This window comes from Diorhabda carinulata, chromosome 2, assembly GCF_026250575.1.
Source record: "Diorhabda carinulata isolate Delta chromosome 2, icDioCari1.1, whole genome shotgun sequence".
NCBI classification, from domain to species: domain Eukaryota; kingdom Metazoa; phylum Arthropoda; class Insecta; order Coleoptera; family Chrysomelidae; genus Diorhabda; species Diorhabda carinulata.
Window position 1 is genome coordinate 22479702 of NC_079461.1, and position 16238 is coordinate 22495939.

Here is a 16238-nt window from a genome sequence, read left to right on the forward strand (position 1 = left end):
ATGCGAAACATACAACTACTTCCCTTCTGACACATACTCATTTCTTTAACGTTCTTGTTTATTTCTTTATCTAGAGGGAGTCGATTGGAAAATTTATTTGAGGCAACGAGAATCATCGCAGCGTGCAAACCATAATAATTAATAATAATCTGTAGTATCGAGTCGATATTGCGAAAACGAGTAGCCGATATCTTTTAATCTATGTGGAACAAAATTTATTTGTCGACAATTTTTAAGAAAATTTGCATAATATATCATCATAACAAGAGCTAATTTTTTATTTCTCGATAAACTCAATGATCGAATGTATTATGTTTGAAACGCTTGTCGTACTAGTTTAACGATTTTTAGCGTACACCATTGTTTGATGAAACCAGCGATCATCCGAAGGTAATTTCATCCAAAATACCCATAATTTCCGAACAATTTCAAGAGTAATGTTTATCCATTTATCGTTCCTAAGGAGGAGTACTCTAAAAATGTAATAACCAGTTATCAACGTCAAAATAACGATACGGTTCAAATTGTTGCTTTTGCCAAAACAAGTACTATGTATATAATTCATATTTTAAAGTAAAGACATAATTGAGTGACATGCCCCAACAAAGAAATCAAAATAGTATAAACGAAATAAAATTCAATCATTTGAATTATTCTATCTTTTCTAAAAGTATTCTCACTTTTATTAGTGTATGTTTACCTGATCGGTACATTACTGAAAGCTGTTCCCAGTTTTATGAACTTTAATAAACGGTAATCGAAATCAATTACAGGCATTATTATCGCAAATAAAATATTACATTAAATCGCATTAAAGCCGATGTGAGTGATTTTGCTTTGAGGTGGATTTAATCACGATTGTAGCTATTAAGTCATTATTTTGAAGTACTATTAGTAGTAATCTATTAAGCTTGTGTCAGCTACGTGAGTGTTACAACCATTATTATCTAATATGTATTCAAAAAGAGTTCTGGTCTAATGACTATAAACGTGTCATAATGTCCTTAGTGACTTTTAGGCCTGTCCGCAATACCTTTTCTACGTTTTAATCAACTCCAAATATAAACGAAGGGTTTGCATTTTACATATTCACGTATAAACATATTCATCTACAATAGTTTTTAATAAAAAATCAGGAATTTTTAGGTATAAATAATATTCTAATTTGGATTGACAATTTTTCATGATACTAATTTTACGCTGTTCTATCGTCCCACCAGTACTTGAAAGAATATTCAAAATAATTTACGTATAGTATTGATTCTTATTTTATGTTTGGTCATTTTAGGAATATTTCTTGAAATACAGCCCGTGGAAGAAGATACTATTGACAGCTATCACTCTCACGACCCTGGTAGACAGCACGACTTGGCCCGTTGGCCCGAACCGGGCTTATCACATAGCTCTCATTATGTTATGAAAGCGGCCCATCGCCGCTCGGCCAGCGTGTTACCGCCGTTTCGTGTTTGTTTAAGGCTCAAGTTATAATTATCCAAGTATTCGATGAAATAGTCTGCGAGCTGAACACAAAATAAATTAAAATGACAAAGAATTCAATAATCAGCAAAATTCTTGTCTAATAAATTAATTAAAATTAATCAAAATGCTCGTGAGATAAAGAGTTCGAGAAGGATCTACGAAAAATTAACTGAATATGCTTTTGTCCTACTAGCAAACCGAGAAAAACACGAGAAATAAGTAATTATTAACTCCAGATCTTCAATATAAGTTCCTATATAAGTTATTTAATTGTGAATACATTATTTTGATTATCGGTATAACTTTCACGAAAGCGGCATCTATAATTGCTGCTATAAAACATTTTCAACTAGGAAACATATATATTATAAAATATGTTTCAATAAATGCGAGCAATTATTTCGAATTTTACACTTTATTTAAGAAATACTAACGATTATTTAACAAATTTTTGCTAAAAATTGCGTGGAAAAAAGGTACATCTTGCCTTTTACTAACAAAATAATAAATTTAAATAAGGTTTATAATAAATTCTATTTAAATTAACAATCAAAAAATATAGTTGATAAGTTTTAACTAACATAAGGTAAGCTCCTCGATTAAAAACTTTTCTCTTTACCTAGCACGAGGTAGTTTTTTATCAAGTGCCTTGTAATTTAATATTTTGCAGTTTATTGATTCTTTTAATCTATAATTATTGACAGTATCAGTATTAGGTTCACCATTTATAGAGTTTTAAACGCTCATGGAATGTACATTAACCGACCATCATAAAAATCGATATAAAATAAATTACATCATGTACACCGTAGTCATACTCATAGATTCGTGATTAGAAATCCTGATATGTTCGACTCAGTTTATTAAAAGAATCTCTCTCAAGTCGTAAATCAAGATTGCAACTTCGCATATAAAAAATTCACAACGAATTATTTTGAAAATGTTTATTAAATCACTTTGTCGACGGAAAATTGCCTTAAAGTAGACTAAGAATTTTTTCTCGAACTAAATATAACAGAATCGAACATTTGTGTCATATATTGCTAAATATTTTCGTTATTTTGTTTATAATTTTTGTTTTAAGATAATTATAGGAAATAACATCTATGTAATATTATAAATGTTATACGTTTCTATATATACATATACATAATTACTCTTTAACAAAAACAGAATGCCGATGTATACTTAGCAAATTTTTATGTCTTGTTCGCTAACAGCTATAAATAATGGTGTCAATGTAGAAGGAGAGAGAAGGAGAATAAGTAAATAAATTCCCTTGAGACTATTACAGCTTGTTGATTTATAACCAAAAGACATGATGATTTACATTTTCTAATCTGTGGAAAGTGAGTTACAGGTATATAACTCATTGGTCGACCATCCGGTAGCTCCTGCAGAACAACGTAAATCGGGATTCCTGCATGCAAAAACCTACAGCGGCGCACATACGTATACGTGTATAAATGTTTATCTCCAATATTACAAGTTATATTCTACCAATTTTTTTACCTTCTTTTCATTTCCAACAAAATAAATTTCAAATGTTAATAAATATCTAGCTGGTGTTCAATGTACCTTTTTACAACATCTTTGTTAGTACGTTAACCATGGGTTTAGGAGTTTAGAGAATGGAAAATACAGCAGCTTTCTACTAATTCCAAAATAATTTCCTTCTGTAATGAGTTTTATTTGGGAAGTTTCTCGAAACTTGAAACATTCTGATAGTACCTAGAAACAAGGATATAGGCTAAGATATTTTTTGAACAGGTCTGCATAATGGAAATGTATAAGTCTTTAGACTAACTAACTAGATAGTTGTGATGATTATAAGAAACGAAAAATTTGGCGTGTACAATTGTGAATATAGTCGGCATTATTGCCGGTGAAAAAAAAAACAGTGTAGGTCAATTCAACGGAATTCAGTATATACTTTTATCAGTACATATAGATTGGAAAGAGAATTTTCCGACCCTGAAATCTCATACGACAAGAATAGAAGAAGCGAAGAAAAAGAAGAAGAGCGCCAGCATCGAAAGGGTTCTAATGCTTCGATATTACAAACGGAGGATTGACAACAACAGTTGTGTCCACTTCCTAGGTTGTTAAAGACTTTTTTATTTTCGGGACGACTCAACACTTTTGCTAACTAAAACTAATTAATAATTGAAAAAATAATTGGAGGTTTCGATTTTCCCTTTTTTTTTTTTCTATTAGTATGAATGTTAATAAATCATCGGAACACAAAACAGATGCAAACAGCGAGAATGCAAATATTTCCAGTACCTACATCAAACATATTGTTTTATTATTTTTGACTCGGGCTATTTCTGGCATTCTAATGGTTCCGGACACGGTATAAAATTCAAAAAATATCCGACATAAATTATATCTGCAGTCATTTGTCTACGGATGCTTCTACACACAGCGACACAGTGACAATGTACGGCGGACCCGGTAATTAACGATCTTAAACTTACATTTTTCAAACGGAGACTGCTTAATATTTCACACAATAAATTTAGGGAGTGTCAAACGCCGACTATATTTATAAACCGCCGAGGTTACTTATATTCCATTTAGTTACGATGCTAGTATTACATACGAGCTAACAGAATGGATAAACAACTTCAATTCTACGATAAATTTGTAATAAAAGCAAATTGTATTTGATGTAAGATGATGCTCAATGTCCAAATCCGAACAATAATATCTACTCATTGATTAATATAATATTCAAATTCTATTAGACTGTTCAATCGCTAATTTGGTACAAGTTCTAAAGTAATCTTTCACTTTTCACTGTGAAATTTGCATTATTTTTTTGTTTATTGAACCCGTTTTGTATTTTGAAATTTCTATATAAGTACGCTGTAATGATTCAGCCCTCGAATTATAGAGATATTTTCTAGTTATGAAAATTTGTCACCGTGTCAGGTAGAGGCCCTTAAATAATAACAACTAATTTGTTTTACAGCAGAAATACCAACGCGCCGCGGAGTTCAGTTATTCGGCGTTTTAATATTATTATAATAAATTATAAGTCAGAATATCTTATGCTCAGAATGATAACAACACAGTTCCGTCATATTTATTTACCCGATGACATTTAACCTTTTTCAAGTAAACCGTTTCTATAGCGCTACTGCTATAAATAATCTTATTGTGGTTCGTATATATTAAAATATATTATATTAATCCGATATGAAATGTATAATATTAACATATTTTATTAAGATCAATTTATAGAACGAATATTTTTTTCTTTTAAATTCCTATCGATATTTTTAAAATAACCGCGTCATAAATAAAATCGCATTTAAAATTAATTGAAGAAATTGTTTAAAGGAATCTTTATAAAGAAATTGGTGTAGAATTTCCAACGAATTAAACTAGAGTCGGTAATAAATATAATTTCCTATCTTTGCTCGTAATCTGGCAATAATAGTTCTAGAGGATTCCTTCAAGCGTGTACCTCCGAACTCACCTGATCTAGACTTGTTAATAAATACATACAAACAGAATGTTAAAGTATGTGAATAGACTCACTCGCTTATTCTGATGGGTGAAACTCGATTTAGAACATTTTTTATTTTATTATTTGAGTACAATGGTTCATTGTAAACAGAACAGAAAAGAAAACAATATGAGTTGCTCGTGATACACAAAATAATTATATTTACATTTATTACATTTCGGTTGAAATCTAGAAATCAATCTAATCTTTGGTAGAATTTATAAGAATTTTTTCGTATTTTTCTCCTTTTTAATTGTGCATGCTCGTTCGAAAAAAATTGTATACACTTTTTGCGAGTGTTTATTAATTTGATGTTATTCCATAGTACGAGTCGTGAAACAGCAAATGTGCTGTGCAAAATTGAAATTATATATAATCGCTTTACGTAAGTACCTGAGAATTGTTTATAAATCTCCGTCCCTGACTTTCGATCTCGATCTTAAACACCCACAACGTCTCGTATCTCAGGAAGCAACATAGGTCAAATGATAAAACCAAGCATCCGTATTAAAACACGTTAGATAAACTCACTTTTACAAGATGCGAGGAAGTATAAAAATATAATTTTTGGTGATTTGTGGTTCCTATAATCATTTTTTGATTAGGTTCAACGTTCTTTCTTTCTTTATTTATTCAACAGTTTTGGTTTATACTGATTGTGCTAGAGAACTGATAAAACTTAATCGAAATGTCAAATAATTAATTTGGAAGGCGATGGGAAATATTGAAACGTAAACAAAAATAATGTAGATGGTATTAATCAGGAATTCATCGTGATTTACATACCAAACAAAATTGAAAGCAGATGGTCTGTCTGTTACGGTAAAATTATGATATTTTATATGAGAAGCCGAGAAGAATGAACTTTAAAAGTTATCAAATACATTGTCCTTCGTATTCGTATTGGTTTTATCGAAATCCACTTTCCACGTCATCATTATTTTTTTGCTAAAAATTCAGTTGTTGGAAAATTCCCAGATGAAAGTTTGTTCAAGCCCCTTCTCAAATCAATTTCTTCACTGATTAACATGTGAATTTGCGTTAATTACTTTGGCAGATTTACAGCTACAATGTTACTAAGATTGAATCAGTGTTTGTGCACAAACGCCATTTATATTTCTATTTAACATCCGGTTTTTTGCACGCCATTCCTCGCCTGACGGAATACTACAGTTGATTCTAATATAGATTATGAATTGAAAAAAATATATGTATACCTATATATTACCTTTACTTGTCAAAATCTATTGGATTATTACATAAACATATGAATAATTACATAAATTGGTTAGGTAAAAAAAAAGAGCTGCTAAAAATTGCAAAAAATGCTGGAATATTTCAACCGGAAATATTATCTACTGTATAAATTAAAAATAAGTGAAAAAAGCAGTAAATATAAAGTCCTGAGCCTTATCCACATATTTTAACACTTTGGACATTAATTCTAGCCTTGAATCAGAAATAAAAAAATTTCTATTGTGTCGCAAACTTGGCTAATTTATCTAAATACGATGAAATTATAATAAATACATCATCAGATTGTGATTATTCGGGGGCTGGACAATACTCACTCTCATATTATGAAAACTACTAATTGTACCTATCATATGGTAGGTATACAATGTGAAAAACTAAAAAAAAAAATTTATCCAAGTTTGAAATGAAATAGAGAAGAGAAAATCCACTCGAAAAAATTATTACTCGACTTTCTCGAGGTTAAATCTATCTATAACCAAAACAAGCGGTAAATTTATAAAATATGTTCAACCTTCAAAATAACATATTTTACTTTTGATTAACATCGAATTTACTCGCTCAAAATAAATGTTTAGGTATTGGTTAAGTCGTATTTTAATTTTATTTTATACATTTTATATATTAAGATGTTAGTTTTATAAATTATGATGAAGATGAAAAAGTAAAGATATTGGCGTGTTTCAAAATTTGCTATATGGAAATTCATTAGAATATCAAAGAATTAAAAGTAAAAACTTATTTTGATATCGTTTATTATTAAAATACATAGGTTATGGTAAAGGATAAATAACACTGAACCTCTATGAATGTCTTGAATATCAAAACTTTTTATAATCTACTCTTGTTGTCTCTAAAGATCGAAAGAGGGGATTGTATACGAACGAACTAATTAATTTATCATTTCTTTAAAACAATTATCTGTCTTTATTTCAACCCTTCTTTCCATGATATCCGGAACATTATCAGTTTATTGAATTTAAATGTCCGAGCTCATAGATTATAAACAATCAATGTCTATGGGAAAAAGAAGAATTATCAACCCATTTCTTCGTTGATTGTGTGGTTGGAATAAAATATATTGAAATTATCGCATAAAGGATATATATTCAGATAATTATAAAACAACGAATATAAAATATTATCACTTTTATGCGGATATTAAGAAATGGCGCATATGTTGTAAACAAAGTTCTTAACAAAATGCAAAGGAAACTAAACTATAAATTCAGATACTATCCTTGACAAACGTAGGTAGTATGATTAAAAACAATTTCCTTGTTAACAGTATCACATATTCAATAATTAATGTTTTGATTCGTTATTGTGACTTTTCATAAACTGAAGACATCGATGAGGAAAGTTGAAAGTCAATTGCCAATAAAACTTTTAAAAGTTCCCATTTTGAGCTAATCGTTGCGATGCAAGATAAACCATTTAAAAGAAGCGGATTTACTTTGAAAAAAATCAAAATGGCAGACATACAGCGACCAATAAATACCTAACTCTAAAGATGACTCCTTAGCTTTATGATAGACAACTTCTTGTAAATAAAAAAAACGAGCGCGAGGAGTCGAACAGAATTTTAAATTTGTCGAGAATTAGCTTTCCCACGTATCAATCGTAATCGATTCGAAGAAAAAACTTATGAAATATATACTTAAGGACATTGGCGCACATCGAACGTATTTTCCGATTGAGTATTTATAAAATCTTAATTGTTAGTAATGAAAATATGTTTTTTTTATATATATTTATTAATTCAAAGAAGTATTATAAGCATTTTTTTATGTCTGGCCATTATTCGATAAAATATATTAAAGGTAAAAACATGTCCGTGTGCACCTACGGCCATTTTGATGTTAAGAAACAAGTATTGAGAAAAAGCTACCGCCGCCTCTGTCTTCTTGACAAGCTCACATTTTTGTACTTATCCACTAGTGAAGAAAACCTTATAGGGATTTTTATCGTAAGATCAATCGATATTAAAATTCAATAATTCTTCTTCCTGTTTCATAATTCATATTGCGCTGTGGGCATTGGTTGCGTTGAGACTTTTTTTTTTATTTTTATTGTTGTTCTTGAAATGGCCACTTACAGCATACCAGTTTTGCTACTAGAAATTGCACGCTTTGGCATTTGTTTTCCTTGTTACGAGGTACACCTACCGTATTTGGGATTCAAAATGAAAATATTTATTGGTTTCCATTGTTTACAACTCCTACAAAACGTTTCGTATACGAGGTATGGATAAAAATCATCTCTTACGAAAATTAATATATAACGACTTTGTGCGTAAAATGTATGAAAAAATATCAAAGTGTATTCAAGTAAATTATTAATTCTACTTGAAATGTTGTAAATCGGTGAACGGTATGTCAGCTGCATAAAGTTGTAAAACCTCAAGTGTTTCTTATGAGGCTATAAAATAAATACGAACTACATTCCAGTCTATAAAGGTATTCGAAATTACTAAAGTAAAAGTCCATAAACATTTATTAATCAAAAAATATCTTGCAAATATTTCTTATCGAGAGATTACGGCGAAAATTTTGATACGGCCTATTAATATACGTACATAATCAATTGACACATCAATCTACGTAGAAAGTTTCTACAATATCTCAATACTGTTTATTATTGCTCTGATGACAATAAACGTAAAATCTATATTTTTTTTATTTTGAGGATTTCATTTTTAGTATTAAGAACTGTGTTTCTGTTCTATTGGTTTTTATGTGAATATTCTTACATTTTATTCAGCTTTCTTGAAACTCATTCAAAAGTTTCGCATTTTCTTCTATAATTATATTAACCCATTTTCTATCGATGTTTTTCATTTGTTCATTTAAAATTCAACTAATCTACCTAATGTCTATTCTAATTTGATTGTAAATATATCTCCTTATTGGTATTATTGGTCCATTACGTAGATAGAACTCTGGTGGCAATTAATAAAATTTGAATTTAAAATTAATTAGAATTAACTTAAGAATCAACTATAGTAATTGAAAATGTAAACCATATTTGGACTAACAAGCTCATGAAGATATCTTTTATTTATGAAGTGTATATTACGTATAATTTTATTAAAGCAAAAGTATGAGTAGCAAACGACGTTTGGTTAAACCAAAAAATGGACAGGTTGCGTTAGGAGGTATCATACTTCTGCCAGCAACACTAAAAAAAATCTAATAGAAACAAAGGAGTCATCTTCATACGGAAGTGAAACATGAGTTTTCACAAATGCCGCAGAAACAAAACTGGTTATATGGGAAAGGAAGATACATAAAAGCTCATAGACTAAGATGTTTGGGGCATATTAAAAGGATACCGGTAAATATATTTACAAAAAGGATCATTGAAGAAAGTGAAGGAGTTTTGAAAGATATTAGAAAGGTAGAACCGAATTGGAGCGCAAAAATAGAGAATCGCAACCTACGAAGAAGAATTGTGAAATCAGTTAAAGACCGATGATAAAAGCGAAATAAGTAATGGGCTTTAAAGGTCTGTAGAAAGAAGAGAAATGGCATCACCATCAATAGTAAGGGATCCATAATAATATCTAAACGTCTACATGAACATCAATATTCCAGATTTTGATATCACACCAAAAATTACAAGCTATGATAATATATTCGCTTGAGCAGTACAAGAAAGTTGTAAAGATTTATTCGATTGGTAAAATTACATTTGTTATTCTATTTTATAGATCTGTCCATATTTTTATATCACATTGTATAAATGATATTATTACTAGATTTATCAACACACTACATCTTAATCTCTAAGCCCGTCTTCTTTTTATACGTTTTATATTATCTGAGCTCTCTTGGAATGGTAGAACACACAAAAGCCACATTAGATCTCTCAATGGTTGTCGAATTAAGGCAATTGAGGTGATCCACTAACACCCATAACGCCCTAAATGGTATGACTATAGAGTTTTTTTTTTGATCCCAACACAAAGTGTAAAACACCATGAAATATTTTTCTGTCATAAAATACAACCATAAGAAGGTTCTCTCGAGAAAAATTATAATCGAAAAAACGATGTAAATGTTGTGTAAGATAGATGTAACTCCATTTGAGTTGCTGAGCTGGATACGTTAAAGTTGGAGCAAATATGGCGAATCGAGTTAGTTTGTATGCTGTTTGGAATTAACTTTTACATTTGTCCAATCAGAGAATACTGAAAAGTATTTTAATTTATTATGGCCACAAACAAAAAGATTTTACGTCATTATAGTTTATATTCCGAAAAAATCCGCCGATTTTATTATCTGCGAGACAACATCATTTTCAAACATAAATGTCTTGAATAGCATCTTCATTTTGTACGTTAACATTTTTTTGACATAATAATTGCCTTAAATTGCTTAGTTTAAGAACCGACAGGTGACTCACGCAACTATTATTTCGAAACATAAAAAATTAATAAGGCATCGACTGCTTTTATTTGTATATTTGCATAAAAAAATTGCATTTCAGTTGTTTATAGGTAATATAATTTGCAAAAAATGGGAAAAGTATGGCAAATCAATTGGTAAAATTTGCCACTACTATACGGTGAACATTTCACAGATTTGTAATGAATTATTTGTCCAATACGAAATAGATTTTTGAATTCAATTGGGCTAGTCGAGCGAAAATACTTTATAAAACTTCAATCGTTTAAAAAGTTATTACATTTTGTCGCGTATTTATGTTACACATCCCTGTAAGATAAACGTGAGAGTGTGATTCTTCTTTTTTGTGTAATCTGAATGAATTCGCGAGAGTAAAGAAAAAACAGCCGAGAAGACGAGTACAGCGATTTTAATCGGTTTACCTGTTAATCTGCCAGGTCAATAGCACCTACGATATATACAATCTTCGTAAGTCGTGACTTTTTTTAAATTCGATCTATATATACCCTGTATTTTAACGGAAAATGCCAAGTTCATTACTATATTGTTATATACGTATAATTATATTGAGGATTTTTCGGATTATTTTTAAGGTTGAGGTCGGCAGTTTGATAATTTCAACACCGGAATCGGAACCATACACCGTCAATTAGGTATGATGGTAAAAAATAACTGGATAATATACATATATCTTTTGTCTTATATTTTTGTTATTTGTTGAGACGATTCCTTCCTAGGTTGTCTTCTCTTCTTTTTTGTCTAATCTATTCTGTTATTTCTATTTAATTCATTATTGATTCTGTCTTTATCTCTCCAGTTTCTAAATTATAGCGTTTAACTTTTTCTTTCCTATTCCTTTTTCGAGAACCATCTGATAGTTTGATAAATGTCGGGGTGTTTGGTAGGGTATATGAAACAGTAATTCATTGCAAATTTAGTGAAAATTTACGAGCGATAAGTTTTGTTATCATTTATAATTGAAATTGGACGTTAATAATTTTTTTACACCTAATAAATATTAGGGTTTGCGTCTTTTATAATTTAATCAAGTTAAAATTTTTTCTGGCAATCCAGAAACAGCTCTAGATGGAATCCATCTTCATTTAAATATAAAACTCATATCCGGTCTTAAATTGTTGCATTTTCAGACTATTGAGATAACGTAGTTGATTTTCTAAAAATATCAGTAATTTTTGAGAAAATTTTGAACATATCCCAGCTAGAAATAATCAAAACCCATTATTTTTGGCTGTAATAAGTATGTCAAAATGCTTTTTCTGATTATGAAAAGGAATATTTTTGTGATTAATTCTTAGGAATAGAATTTTCTTTAGTTCAAATTATTCAAAAATTTAGGGCATCTCAGTTTTGAAAAATATAGGAAAACATCATATAGATGCGGATCTTTATTTAAAAATTAATCCAATAATTGAAAATTAAACATTAAATTATTTGAAACGATTTTTTGTACAAAATATTTAATAATACGTTAAAATAAGGAACGTTGGTAACGTAATCAAAACTTGGTTTCTTTTTCTCCTAGGATAATTTATTAAAACCAGTAAAAAAGTATTAAAATGAGACATTATTGAATTATATATCAGTATATATCAACTTTTACCAATGAAAACCTCAACAGTTCATTTTTATGAAATTTATGTAATAGTGCTAGACACAGCATCTGTTTATTAAAAATTCATATAATAACCAAACATAGAATTTACAAGGCCGCTTCAGCTGTTTTACAAAGGAGAAAAATATCGATGTAATGCCTTTCGATATCCCGCAGTCTTTACATATGTTTAAATTGTAACAAATGCCATTTCAAGTTTACGACACTCGGGTACGCCAGCTTTCAGGATTTATGACAAAATTCACATCCATGTGTTGGTATGTATCGTGAGTTTGGCTCATAAGAAAAAAAAAACATTGACTATAAAATTACTTTATGGATTACATATATACGTTTTTAATTTATACTCTTCATAAGCTTTGGCCCCTTTAACCTACCTAAACTATAGTAATTATTTCACATACATTACAGTGTTGTTGGATCATCCCATAAACTGTCTAAAAGCTTAATTCAAGTTGTATAATTTGCCGGTTATTGTTGTTAAAAAATTAAAGAGTGAAAAAACTAGATTAAAATTGGTTGAAAAATTGTGAAAATATTGTATCTACATTATATTATATAAATAATATTATATTATAAATATTTCTATTTATACAGTTTTTCGGTTGAATTTAAAATGAGTTCACTGAACATTAAGTACGACATTATCACTTACATAATATAATCCGATATTATTTATGAGTTCAAAATAAGCTCGAATCCAATAAATTATCGTTTTATAAAATTTAAGAAGCTTCCCGATTTATTCATTTCTACCGATAAGGAAACCTCAGAAAAATCTGGTAGGTACTTACGGTTATATTATTGCAATTTTTTCGAGACACTTATTGCTTATTCCGACAGGTGTTACTCCTTAATTGAAATCCCGTATATACGGGTTATCAAAAATTCAATTGAAACTTATAATCGTATAAAACTTGATGAGTACACATAAAAACAAAATTTATTAAATCTTATTTGGTACTGAGTAAGTTGAAACCTTGCAATACTACAATTAAAGAGAGCAGATATACTTGACATTTATGAAAATATCTCCAAGAAGTTTGTCATCAGAAGCACGGTTTCCGTCCTTTTTTCAAAACCTGAGAAATTGGTTTGAAATAAAAGTTTTTATATATTAGTTCTCATCAGTATGAGGACCAATTCTTTTCTTCGCAATTTTTTTATTAATGTGAAACTTTCAGGGCCTGTAAGAATATCGAAATTTAGTGATTTTGTTAAATAAATTAAATTATTTTCGCCAAGAATGTTCAGTTTAGAAGTCGGAAACTTATTTATAAAGAATTATTAACCTCGTACACGCCAATGACACAAATCTACATTCATGGCTGTTGTGATTATTGTTGCGATTAAAGCGGAATTATTATGCACCGTATTTTGATTGACATTTTGTAGACGTTTTAATTGCGAAAATCTCCTTAATTCTCAAGATTACATCTCGCAACTAACATGTTGCACTTCATCTATGAATTTCGAATTTTATCTGCATTCGACCGGAATACATGGGATTTGATTTCTGAACTAATAGTAAAACCACAATTGGCACTAATAATTTGAGTTTATGATAAGATATTAATTTTATTTATTTCCCCATTAGGTTTTCAATTCCTTATAATGAAGATTATTTAATCCTGTATTGGAACCTAATTTCATTATGGTGTTAAAGTTTTTAACGATTTTTCTGATCTTTTAGTTCAGATTTTAATAGCTAACTCATAGAATTAAAACATCAACAGCTCCACTGCCCGAATAGGGCTAATTAGTTCAATTGTCTTCTATAACTTCTTTTATAGGCTACATCTTCATTATGTTAATTGATTACTAGCTTTTACCCGCGGCTATATTAGAACCTGAGATATAGATCTTTGAATGTAGAAAAATTGCCAAAAACCTACAAAAACCCAGAACTCCACATTGAATGTCCGCGCCTAGCTCCTCTCCAACTCAACCGATTTAAGTGTTCAAAAACTCAAAAGAAAGAAGGTGTTTCAGCGAGTGTTCTTAAATCAAAACGAACTCTGTAGCTATATTAGATCCTGAGATATAGATCTTTGAATGTAGAAAAATTGCCAAAAACCTACAAAAACCCAGAACTCCATATTGAATGTCCGCGCCTAGCTCCTCTCCAACTCAACCGATTTAAGTGATCAAAAACTCAAAAGAAAGAGGATATTTCAGCGAGTGTTCTTAAATCAAAACGAACTCTGTAGCTATATTAGAACCTGAGATATAGATCTTTGAATGTAGAAAAATTGCCAAAAACCTACAAAAACCCAGAACTCCATATTGAATGTCCGCGCCTAGCTCCTCTCCAACTCAACCGATTTAAGTGATCAAAAACTCAAAAGAAAGAGGATATTTCAGCGAGTGTTCTTAAATCAAAACGAACTCTGTAGCTATATTAGAACCTGAGATATAGATCTTTGAATGTAGAAAAATTGCCAAAAACCTACAAAAATCCAGAACTCCACATTGAATGTCCGCGCCTAGCTCCTCTCCAACTCAACCGATTTAAGTGTTCAAAAACTCAAAAGAAAGAGGATGTTTCAGTGAGTGTTTTTAAACTAAAACGAACTCTGTAGCTATATTAGATCCTGAGATATAGATCTTTGAATGTAGAAAAATTGCCAAAAACCTACAAAAACCCAGAACTCCACATTGAATGTCCGTGCCTAGCTCCTCTCCAACTCAACCGATTTAAGTGTTCAAAAACTCAAAAGAAAGAAGGTGTTTCAGCGAGTGTTCTTAAATCAAAACGAACTCTGTAGCTATATTAGATCCTGAGATATAGATCTTTGAATGTAGAAAAATTGCCAAAAACCTACAAAAACCCAGAACTCCACATTGAATGTCCGTGCCTAGCTCCTCTCCAACTCAACCGATTTAAGTGTTCAAAAACTCAAAAGAAAGAAGGTGTTTCAGCGAGTGTTCTTAAATCAAAACGAACTCTGTAGCTATATTAGATCCTGAGATATAGATCTTTGAATGTAGAAAAATTGCCAAAAACCTACAAAAATCCATAACTCCACATTGAATGTCCGCGCCTAGCTCCTCTCCAACTCAACCGATTTAAGTGTTCAAAAACTCCAAAGAAAGAAGGTGTTTCAGCGAGTGTTCTTAAACCAAAACGAAGTCTCTATCTTGAATTAGAACCTGAGATATAGATCTTTGAATGTAGAAAAATTGCCAAAAACCTACAAAAATCCATAACTCCACATTGAATGTCCGTGCCTTAAGTGTTCAAAAACTCAAAAGAAAGAAGGTGTTTCAGCGAGTGTTCTTAAACCATTGAAAAAAAAAATTAAGCAAATCAGTTGGGTAGAACGCCTGTACGAACTCGGAATGGAAATCATCAATTTTTTTAATATATAAGATGTATCTCTCTTATTAAAAACTCCTTTTTTCCATTTCTATTGTTGACACTGTTGTGTGAGCGCATTTTCCGTTTTTTGTCGATTAATATCTTTGTTTCATTTTAATATTATTAAACATTTTGATGATTCTACATTCATAATATTATCGCTAATATTTATGGCTTCGACGTGATACCTACATATCTTGTTTATTTTTTACCGGTCAAGAGTCAACGAAATCCGTCTCAAGTGATACGAGGTCACCCAGAACACCCTGTCTCTCTTGATCCGATATTTTTATCTTTGATAAACGGGTTTATCAGCGACATGCCCTCGAGGCGCATCAATAAATAAAAACAGTTGAGTATTTCGTGTTTGGGCCATAATAAAAATTATTTATGGAAAATGATTACGAGAAAGAAATAACGCTAAACTATTTTATCGAGCAGATTTAAATCCATAGTATTAGTGGAGAGCAATGGACAAGGACATTTTTATGTAGGATACGAAGGTTTCATGGAATGGCTCTGATACAGGAAACATTTTCTCTGTAGGGCTGGGATTACGATGGATTATAAGAGGTTGTACCAAGT

General features: G+C 30.4%; 1 protein-coding gene across 3 annotated transcripts in view; it reads right to left on the bottom strand.

The window, feature by feature from the left end:
• Window positions 1-16238, bottom strand: part of LOC130904183 (LIM/homeobox protein Lhx9) — a 70362-nt gene that overhangs the window by 53009 nt on the left and 1115 nt on the right. The window lies entirely within an intron of this gene.